Here is a 12,167-nt window from a genome sequence, read left to right as displayed (position 1 = left end):
GATTACGCCGTCATTAGATTGCAAGCGTTTACAGAACAAATGTAAATGTGTTATCATTTTTTGAAGAGCATGAATAAACAAAAACGCTGCAGGGCTGCTCAGGGGATGAATGATCACACCCTTATAACAAAAACATTAGGATAATTGCGTTGCATGATTCTCAATAGTGTTCATAATTTCATACCATTAGTTGTGTCCAGGCATGCGTGCAGAAAAGGGAATATCACGCAGTTGTACCCACAGGTCTTTTAGGAGCCATGAGTGCAGAAGTGTTTGGATCCACCAGAGTGCTTAAGCTCAGGTTTTCTGCTTACACGATGAAAACTGGAGTGCAATGGAAATACATTTGAGAGGAAAAGTCTGAGTCAAAAATAGTGCTGAGAAGTGGAATCATGTTAAACTCAATCCCAAAGATTTATAAACTGCTTTATTTTGGGACTGCACTACTTTAATGATTACAAACCAAGTTGTGTGTGCAGTGTTTTAAAATTCTTCTGAACTCACACAAAGATTTCTAATGTTCTCTTGCTTGTCACGTTTGTCCCCGTTAACCCAGTTTCTGCGCGAGCACCACATGTATATAATCATTTGTAGGTGAAATTCAGAGTAATTCATTTTGATATCAACACTTGTCAGACAAATTGCTTCAGGAGTTGCGTCAATAAAAACAACAGTGTAGTTATAAATCTGAGCAGTGTGTTATCTGTAATCAGTTTAGGGTCGCATCTGCTGTGCACTGGAGAGTTCTAACAACCAACAATATTCAAAGTCTATGAACTCAAAGTTATAGATCCAATTTAGTCTCAGAGTTTGTTCATTCCTCTTTCAAATCACACTGCGCTCTCTAGTTCACCCTAAATCGGGGCTGAGTTTGTAAATAGTTTCTGCTGTAAACGACTGTAGCTCATAAAAGAGAGGAGGTGTGTGTGATACTTGTTGTGCATGTGCTCAGCCAGCAGGATGCACTGCAGCCTCATCGCCCACCAACTTTAATGTCAGGGAAAATTATCAAGCTGAAAATCACCATTTCAGCTCATCTGAGATGAATATTTATGTATGTGGGGAGAATGAATACCATTTTTCACATAAATGAATATCTGCATGCAAATTAGAGGTTGAGATTATCTTGTTGCTTAATGCTTAATTGAAGCCTGCCTCTAATTAGCTTGGCTATTATCATTCAACTTGGGAACAATTCCACATTTCTAGAACTTTTCAACATGGTGAGAATAGAATTTGGCCCATAGAAATAAATTTAAAGCTCCTGCATTATGAAGAATCGCAATCTGTGTCCTTTTGTCACAGCGTCACCCACCGTGACCTCTTTTTAATTCTCATCCTGCTCAACGTTAATTTGGCTACGAGCAAAATATCCGAATTAATGTGCCTTCATTCCTTTTTTTACCACGTCAACCTCATTTCATGCTGTGAAAGTGCTGATTGTCTTGCCTCTCCACAAAGCAAATGGAAGTTCACTACACTGTATCTGCAGCAAATTTCCTTCACTTTCATTCAGAACACTTGGCTGGGTGAGACAAATGACACAGTATTTGCAATACAGAGTGGAGATGTGCATTGAGCACTCGGGCCCTGAATGGACTCTCTGTGGCTTTCATACGAGTATAATTCCTCTGCTTATGCTGGTGGCAGTTGTGAGTGTGGCCACACTGAGTGCCTGCCAGTGTGAATGAATTGTTCCAAAGTGATGTCCTACACAAAGAGCTTACCTAGGAAAAAAGGCAGGACGGATTTCGTTGCGCTGTAAATGTGCCAGGAATTCTCCCTCTGCGCCACAACCGCGAGCGCACCTGCAAGGTGCTTTCTGGCACATCTGACGTGCAGCACGCAGCGGGACTTGTGCGGCTGTTGATTAATAATTTCTGACCCGCGTGTGGTCAACATTCGCCCTCCATCCCTCTGTATTATAAATGTTGTTCAAACAGCCGTTGCCGTTCTGTTGCCTCCTTCTACTCTGCTCGGTCGTTTCCCACCTCCTTTTGAATTATTGAGCTGCTCCTTTCAAAGGGACCAGTGCCTCTCATCAGATGTGTAGGCCATCAAGCTTGCCTCACCACTCCTTCAACCGCGCCTGCAACTGCCCCCATGTTGCCTCATGACATTGAGGAAATCACTGACATGTACTTCACTTACTTGTCGCTCACTCCACCACTTGCTCCCTCTCAATCTTTTTTCAAGCTTCTGCCCTCCTAACCCCTTTTTAAATCCCCCCTCTCTCTCTTGCCTCCACAATCACTCTGCCTTTTTTTTTTCCAGCAATGTCCCTCTTTCAATTCCCTCCTTCTCTCCTTCCCCTGCTCTGTTTTTCTGTAATGTCACGGCCCACTGCTGGGTGTCACTGAGTTGATGGAGGGAAAAAAAAAATGGAAGGACTGAGTCAGAGGAGGGGCTTGACAGGAGTGTGTGTGGAAGTGTTGGTATAAGATTCAGAGAGACTGAGAGACAGACAGGGAGGCCAAGCGGCAACAGACATTATGCCAGCGGGTGTGTCTTGTGTAAATGCTCCATTCTGGTGAAAACACACTTGGCAATTTGTGCACCAGCCCTTGCGATAAAGCCATACAGCCTGGTGCTTGTGACTCCTAATGGTGTTCCATTACATCTTCCCAAAGGAGCTGTTTCTGTACATAAACATAGACTGGCATCGGTTTGCACCATCTTATTATGCAGTCTTGTACAATGTGAAGCCAAGTGCATTGTCTGACACACCATCTGCATGGAAAAATACTGCGTCTCATGTTCACAAATCAACGCCACATCTGGCTGTGGAAGAAGAGCTCATTGTCTTTTTGTAGTTAAGGAAGAAACCAATGAAAGCGTTATTCCCTATTCCCTATGTTCACGGGTTGTTTTTGCTCCACTGTGGCGAAGCTTAAAGATCTCTTTTAAAAGCTATGGTAGGTACACGTGTGATCTAAAACCTAATCAGGGAGACGTCTCAGGGACATTGCTTGCAGCAATTGCAACATTATGAGAGTCGATAAGACCTTGCTGTTTAATACAATGATGTTCACGTGTCATCTCTCTTTATCGTTCAGGTCAGTCAATAGAATTGATTCAATCAACAGCACAGCACAAAACAAACTGAAAATACAAAAAGAAATCACCCATTCAGTGGTAAACACGTATGCATTCTCACACAATTAGTAAACGGGGAGATGGAAGGTTTGGGGGTGTTTATGTGCTGAGGACTGGAGTGTGAATCTGGGTGTGAATTCTGTTTGAGGATAAGACAGATGTGTGCTCAGCCACCAAGACAGTAAATTCAGCAGGAAGTGCTTTCGGAAAAGCCCTCACAGCTATTCAAACAGATTAATGGCAACAAACAGCCAGGTAACAAAAAAACAATAAAACACTGACGGTGGATGGTCACCAGCTGACCGACGGCAACAACTGATTTATGTTTTATAGGATGTTTTGCAGTGTACGTGAGGTTAGGAGGTTCTTAAGAGGAAAACAAAGAAGACTCGTGTGTTGTATGTATGTGGGTTTCTGAGTGTAGGTTTAGGGTTGACAGAGGTCTCTGCCATGAGTAGGTGGTAAAATGCCCCAACTCCTGTGATACGTGATGATCTGAGAGAGAGAGAGAGAGAGAGAAGTGGGAAGTGCCTGATCCGGTCCATGTTATTAGTCGAGCTCTGTTAGACCATGTAATAGCTTCATAGCGCAACAGGGAGTCGCTGTTCCGAGAGCCGACTCTGCCCAGTATGACATCCTGATATGGAAGATATTTGTAACAGTGTTACAGCAGAACTTTCTGGATGGCTGTGTACAGGTGTGTGTGTGTGTGGCTAGCTACTCAGAGTGTTTGCATAAGTGCTGATTCTGCTCTTTCAAACCCTTCAACTGTGCATTTTTCACAGACTTTCCGCTGTCTGCTTTGCCCCCATCTCCTCTCTTTGTTGCCACACAGCTTGCTGGCTCACCCTTTGCCTCCATTCGTCACACAAACCTTTTCATTACCCCGTCTAACCCTGCCTAAAACAGGGGGGAAAAAAAGCCTCCTCTTCTCTCAGAGAGTTGTAGGCAACATAAGGTAGCGGGCATCAAGCAATATCCTATTCTGGAAAAAATGAGAGCTTGACATTTATGAGGCAGCTATGAACGTTGGTGATGGTAAAAGATATGCTGTGTGGATGGAGTGGAGTCTGAGAGTGGAGGCAGGTGATAAGAGAGGGAGACATCACCTGCAAGCCAAGTGGAAGGCAATAATTCTGGATGGGCAAAAAAAAGCTAGTTAAGAGGGAATACAGATTCACCTGACAAATGAAGAAAAGTCATGCAGTTCCGGTCTACGTGATCAAGTATACCTTGAGGGGAAAATGGTTTCATATTAGTCAGGAAGGAAAAAACTAACGGACAGGATGTTTTTGAGCCATTCTGGGTCTGATGAGGTTCAAGAGAATGTCGATTATTTTTTGTTTTTCTTGTCTCTGGAGGGCACCTCACCTGCTTGTGGTACTTCACATAAAATGGGTTGCCCAATAGCGGAGCAGCATTATCGTTTTACACATTACACTGGGAAATATCTATCTACTGATCTTAAAAAGAAACTTTGTCCGCTTTAATCACAGATACTTAAAACTAGCAACTTAGCTGTTGCACTCAAGGGACAATTTCAAAAACTGTTGCCTGTGTGTACACAAAGAAACTCACACACACACACACACTCGTCTGCATGCTCACACAACCATACAGCATATTTATGCCATGAAGCAGCATTGTTTAAAGAGAGAAAATACAGAAAATGAATCAATACACAGCCTCCATGCCAGGGCATTTAATGTGGCATCTGTTTTCTTTGCTCGGCACAAAGAGCTGGCCGGGTGCCTCGGCACTGTGGCCAGTCTCTCTCAGTCAGGGTTGAGGTATACAATCAGCATTGGTCTTTATCTCATTCATGCTCACAGCACTGTGGCTGAGCATCCGTTTGTCTTTGAGCACAAGTTTGGACATATTGTATGTATCTTTCAGAACAGGTGCATAACAAAGAGAAAATTCAACTGTTGAGCTTTACAGCAGAGCTATAACCCAGTTTACAGGGAGTGGTGCATTGTGATATTATTTCTCTTGTCCTCTTCTGCCAACATTACACTTGTTCTGATCCATAGCCCTTATTCCCCCTATTTCTTTTATTCCTTGCTTCCCTTCCTCCCTCTCTCTTGTCTCTCTCTTTCACAGTCTGTTGTAGTACCACTGGGATCTCATTAAGCCACTAACTTCAAATAAATAAAACAAACTGCAGAGACAAATGAGGGATCTATATATTATAAAGAATGGCTAGTAATAAGTTTTCCTTTTCCCTGTTCTGACACCTTTCTCCCCTCTATTCCCTCTTTCCCCCTTTTTATTTGGTTCCATCAATTCAATTAATTTCAAGCAGAATTTATTGGCATAACTGAAGCATTTCCATGGTGCCAAATATTGCAAAACAAGGAAAAAAAAAAACCCAGCCAATGCTGCATTATATCTGCCACTCCATGTCTTCCTCACTTTCCAGCTGTAGCATATCACACCGTTTCATTGCCAGCAATCACTGTGACCAGCAGAAATATCCCCTTTATCCATGTCCAGCTTCCTTGGTTCATCCTCTGAGTATTTTCTCTATATTGTCCATTTGTGTGAGACGTGAAACTAAGATACTGTTTTTGGTCTGTTTCCGAAATGAAAGGATGCAAATGTGAATGGATTGGAGGCTATGATGTCCAAGGTGTGTGTATGTGTAACATAGCAGGTGTGGGTGTTTCACCGTCTTCTGCAAGCTTCATTCCCAGCAGCAGGTCATTCGTCTCTGGATTCTTTGTTCTGGGAAATATGAGAATTGAAGCTGATCAGTTGGCTCGTTTCAACGCGTAGTGGTTGGACGAGGGAACCTCGATCTAGGGGTTGTCATGGTCCCTGATAAACTGGGAATGGTCTGGGCCAAAGCTGAGGTGGAGATCACAGACACGAGACGAGCATCATGAGAAAATATCTCATTTCAATCAGCCAACCTCGAAGGAGGAGTAGAACCAAATGAAGTGACTAGTGCCTGCTGCTCCAAGGACTTTCACGAACAGATTGGGGGGAGGTGGGGTGTCAGAGAGAGAGAGAGAGAGAGAGAGAGAGAGAGAGTGAGAGAGATGTGAGGAACGGAGTGCTGGAAGATCGCAAAAGAGAAAAAAATAGTAGGATAAAAGAAATCTTGATTTTTGTCTGAGAGAGTATTGATTTTTTTCCTCTGGGTTGGCCATGTGCGTACTGCCTGTTATTAGTTTAGAAACAAAACGTGGGATGTGGAGAGAGTGTGTGTGTGTGTGTGTGTGTGTGTGTGTGTGTGTGTGTGTGTGTGTGTGTGTGTGTGTGTGTGTGTGTGTGTGTGTGTGTGTGTGTGTGTGTGTGTGTGTGTTTGCATCTGTTTTCGTTGTGTGTGACAGCTTATGTTGCCCCAGTGGCATGATCACATGTGCATGAGGTGTGTGTGGCTTTGTGCACTGTGTGTGTACAGAGGCCTGTTTGTTGGACTGGAGTACGAGCCCACATGTTTTGGAGCCCCTGGCGGGTGGGAGATGTTGGGATTAGAGGGAGATTAGAGCAGTGATTGCACAATGTCTTCGCTCTAATGATCCCAACTGTTTGTTCATCTTATCAGCCACTCCGCACTGGATTCCATGACTGCAGCTGATATGAGATAACGCACGGATTACCCCCGTAAACCCCCACCCTTCAATCTCACCAACTGTGACCACCCTGCCACCCCCAGTCAGGATGAGGAGTGACCCAAGTGGGTTGGCCAAACAAACCCTTAGGGGACAAGAGAGACAGAGACAGAGACAGAGAGAGAGAGAGAGAGAGAGAGAGAGAGATTGACAAGTGCTGAAGGAAAATCATAGAGGGAGAGGGTGACTTACAGGGCTGACCCCTCGAGTACACAGAAGCATTAGCCAGAGTGCTCATTGTTCATTGAGACAATACATTGACCCCTGGAGAGCCCTCGTGTGCAGTGCAATGTACCCGCACAGCCACAGCATATCAGAGAGTGAGCAGTAGGTGGAAGCAGCAAAAAGGTGTACACAGTACTCTGGTAAACTATGTGGTGTGAGTGTACCTTTTCTTGCGATGTTATTAGTTGTGTGTGTGTGTGTGTGTGTGTGTGTGCATGTCTTTATTCAGCTGTGAGGACACATTTTTGGTTCAAACCTCATTGTGTGGACATGTGTGTGTGTGTGTGTTTTGTGTACATATTTTGTGTAAAAGAAAAGCGTTGTAGTTTGTTTCAGTGTGGTGGCCTGCGAAATAAAGGAGATCGACAGATGTTGCATGGGTGTTTTTAATAAAGTAAGGATACGCAGATTTGTGTGCTTACGAATGTTTGCCTAAGTGTGTGTGTGTGTGTGTGTCTATATGTGTGTATATGTGTTTGCACTTCTCTCCATGCCTGCATGCCACTCTGATCTCCCCATTACAAGGTCGATTAAGCCACTAATCCCCAAAATACATGCATCCAACAGCACGACACTGGGAAAAAAAATTCTCTCCCAAGGAAAAATGGCTGAATCTTTCCTTCCCTGATGCTCAGAGCTTGAGCCACACACCAGTGCAACGTGCTACAGAGCATGAGCACTGAAATGTGTTTTGCCTCCATAACTACACAGACAAGGGATTACCATCATGTACCCTAAACCCTGGAAAAGCAGCTATTTTTGCACTTCTTGGCCTTGGGAGGAAAAAGTTAATACAGAGTCACAGTGACACAGCAGGACAGAAATGTGTTTAGTGGATATCATTCATGCAAACTGAGATCCAATACCTGATGGCAATAACACAAATGCAAAGTGATAAAATGGTGAACACAAGGAAAAGTGTAAAATAAATCTGATCTTCTCTTCAACAAGCTAACATGTGCACCTAATGTCTTTCATACCTCTTCATGATGATTGTATGACGGCATATTTAAAAACCAGAAATTACTGCGGCTCTTTACTTGCGTGTCCCTGTTGTCTTGCCCTGTTCTCAGGCTGGCACACAGAGGAATCTGCATAACCATTAATTAGATTGCTGAGGCTCTGTCTGGAATATGACCAGGGGCAAAGGATCAAGGGCCCTTGAAGCCACTCTGATTTCTACGTCTACTGCCTAAATTTGCCTGATTCACCTGGAGCTATGGTTTAGCTCTAAAGTCCAGGGTTGTCTAACACTCATCATGCTTCATTTTCTCCTGTCCTCCTCAGACAGTGAAGTTGGCTTTATATGTGGTGCATTGTTTTGTTTTGATGCATCATTTTGGTTCTTCTGGATTCTGGAAGTTACGTGACTTTATTTTATGACTTCATAAAATAAAATAAAACTTCTATCAGTATGGTGTATGTAGAAAAATGGATTTAACTTAAATCCAGTCAAATGTTAAAAAACAATTATCTAAAAAAACAGACATTTAACTGCAAACAAACTGAATTCAAACTCCCCTGGCTGTCTGCAGAGTAGAATCATATCATTTCACTGGATGACATGTTCCATCCTTGCATTGAGTGTAGTTTACGCTAAAACAAGTCAGTCATTAAGCTGTTTCGACTGCACATACATCAAATACACAATAACCAATACACACTTACCAAAGTCCCTGTGTGCAGTAGTGGCACACAGTGCTCCTGTGCTGTCTGCTACAATATTGTGGTCCTGTTGCAGCTGGTGGTCTTTCTACTCACCGGTGGGATATAGATCTGTTATGCTCTCCAAGGATTGAGTTAACATGGCCGACCTCTATCTTTGCAGGTTGCGAGTCCTCAGAGATCTCGGTCTAAGAGCCCGTTACTCACTGACATTTATTGCGTGGTGCTATCCAGGAGATCTTCTGTTGTGACCCCATTCTAATTTAATTGTTTCTGGCGTCTAACATGTGCACATTGTGTTTGTTTCCAACAACTGTTTAACTCTTGATATATATCGATACACAATATTTTATTAATGGTGAAGATAACACATTGTGAATAAGCTGTAAAGACTGACGAGGTGATGAGGAGTCCACGCCTTTTACTTAAACGGTTTTACCAACTCTTGTCAATCAGATGTATTTGTGTGTTAATAATTCGTAACACCGATTTGCCAATTTTGTTATAAATGAAAACCAAACATATGGATGGCAATGAAACTAATTAGCACCTGGCTTCTGAGGAAATTAGTAAGACGCAATGCAAGCATGGACAGTTAATGTGTCCTACTTGTGGCCTATGGACATGTGATTAGCCATGTCAAGGGCACAGTTGTTGTGCAGGTCAATCATTAATAATACATACATGTCACCTCTTCTAGAAAGCTCATGAACTGGAAATTTAGAAAATCCACCAGAGGTGTAGACACATTAAAATGAAATTACTTGTAAATTATCCAATTCCTCTCTCAATGTGCACTTCAGAATCCTTCTTATTTGAATCCTCCCATATTTTACAATTGAAATCTGATGTGACTTTGCTAAAAACAGAACTGCTCCCTTATGCAAAAGGATGATGTTAAGAGTGCTCGATTTAAGCTAAATACTTTATTTATCCTCCTAATGAGGAAATAATTAGTGCTTCTCAAAGACGTAACGCAAGAGCACAGGGTCCCTTAATTATAATCTGCTCGTCACTTGTGACAGCCACAAAAACATTCTCAAGACAAAATGTCTCCATTGTCTAACCCAAAATGAACCTACATTGCACCACGCTAAATATGTTTTTTTTTTCAAAGTAAGAAACAAAATAATTCCCCAAAGGAGAAGCATTGTACTCACTCTGACAGATAAGCACAGGATTTATATTCGAATACTTTTCTTCTTTGTGCTCTCTCATGAAATCTGCAGAGGTCCAGTTGTTGCCTGTGGGTGTATGAGTATGATTCGGTGTTCGCTGAAAGTATTATTTTTTTCCGTGTAATTATATAGTGTACTTTGCAGAATGGTGCTGCGGCTCCAGGTGACCAATCAATGAGTAATGAGCGGCTGAGAGACCTGCAAGAGACTGACTACAAACCACGGCCCGTTCATCTCATTCAGGTCTTAATCACAGTGGTCCCGCAGGATCCCATGATGCATGCCTGGAAATGTTTGGGCCTCTTTGACTCAACAGAGGCATGAACTCCCCAGACCTCATCTGTCTTTCCCCTCCTTGCTGTCCCTTCCGTCCTCCCCCTCCATCGCTGATGGAAATGGAAGGATGGAATTGAAGCCAAGAGCTGGACTGTAGTATACCTGAGGGGGCAAAGTGGTTCTATAAATGGAGAGGTGAAATAGCTCATGAATAGCATTTTAACTTGTGGACAAAGTCTGCAGGTTAAAATGGTCACTTTCAAATAGTCGGGGTCAAACTGACAATGGGAGAACGATTCAATGAAACATTTAATGAAAACCACTGGTATCTACAAGCTGCCTAATTAAGTCAGGGCCAGGGCTTAATTGCATTTTCAAAGGCTTTTCATTTGCTTGGTGTATTTTCATTTTCTTGAAGCAGTATGGGGGTAGACTGTAAATGCTATTCCATCTGTGTCATTTCCTATGTATGATTAATATTCAGCACTGGTTCTCCTCTGCATTTAATCATTCCAGTCATTATGAATGTTTGGCCTTGGCACACCCACACATAGAAATCCTCAATGGTCCAGTCAAGTCACTGTGGAATTTCCATTTGACTATTTAATAACCTCATTGTAGATTTGAAATACAGTGATAAAGTATGTTACTGTCACTACTGTCACTGCTGTCAGAGCGGTCATCCAAACTGATGCTGTTCATTTAGAAGGATGAGGGGTTTTTTTTCAGCCTGTATTATTCAGTGTAAAATGTTAGAATTTATTTATTTATTATTTATTAATTATAATGTAGGGTACGTCAGCGCAAACATTTTACCCCAGTAATAAGCAATATTTGTTGCATGCCGAGAAGAACTGTGGGAGAGAGCGACTTCTCAACTAACCTTAAACACCCACGGAAAATCACAAGCCATGAAATATTCAACAGTTGATAATGACAGGCTGTTTTTAATACACAGAATAAGACGCACACACCCTTAAGAGAGTCAAAAACAACAGTGACAGAGAGAGTGTGAGAAGAAAGGGAGATGATTGAACAGTAGAGAGGGGATGGATGAATAGAGTGTGCTGCAGTGAGCCAGTCCCTCAGGAGCACATTAAGTGATGAGTTCTTTAGTGTGTAGGTGTGTAATGTCCCTTTGTAAAACCTGCCCTTGCTTCTATAGCAACACGCCTCTGTGGCTCGATGCACCAATGTGTTAACTCAGCTCTGCATGCCTCCGATAGCCGCCATCCTCAAGTGTTCCCATACTCCTTCACTTAACTGACATAATAACGCTGAAGTCCATTGGGCTTGAGCTAGTGTTTTCATTTCAATCTAACAGTCAAAGTATGTGCACAAGAGCTAATTTACAAGGTATGTTATTTTCTCAAGTCCAATCACTGGTGCATTTACAGGTGCAACAGTTGAGGAGGGAAAAAAAGAGAAGATCGCTCTGCATTCACTCTGTATTATGATAAATCTTCTCACCTCAGGCAGTGGTAGGCTGATTTAAAGGTCCGTTAAGTAATCTATGACCTCTATCGACCTCTATTGGCAACCATCAGGAATTGCAACAACATTAATAGAGCTCATCTCCTCCCACGCAGCCAACACCTCCCCGCCCCATCCCAGCTGCTCCTGCTCCCTCCCCGGTGATCTGTAACTGAAACAAACAGTGAAGTCATACTCTATTTTCACAAGTGAGATGAATAAGGTGGCTAATTAGACCAGATATCCAACAGAAATAGCCTGTAAACAGGTAATTTATCACCGTGTTAAATAGGAAACGCTGCAATAATCATACTGTCGTGTCATTTGCTTCTTTGGCTCAAGCAAAAGACTTTTCAGCCTCTGTGGCTGAAACGGTAAAACAAACGGTAAAACACTGCTTGGTAACTTAGCACTGCCCTCCATAATTTAGCAAGAGTAAGCATAAGGCTACTGCTTCAAGAGAGAGTGATGTTTAAAAGCCAGCGATCATAACACCAAAGGAAATGATCATGGGGTCATTTGTATTGATCTAAACACTAAAACCACTTCTATATTCATCCTCAGCACGGTGTAAGATGCTGGCTGCAACAACCAAGTGGCTGGAATGGTGTACAGATACATCTGCGCCGAGTAT

Source organism: Solea senegalensis, linkage group LG19 (assembly GCF_019176455.1).
Source record: "Solea senegalensis isolate Sse05_10M linkage group LG19, IFAPA_SoseM_1, whole genome shotgun sequence".
Lineage (NCBI taxonomy): Eukaryota > Metazoa > Chordata > Actinopteri > Pleuronectiformes > Soleidae > Solea > Solea senegalensis.
This window is presented reverse-complemented; position numbering follows the sequence as displayed.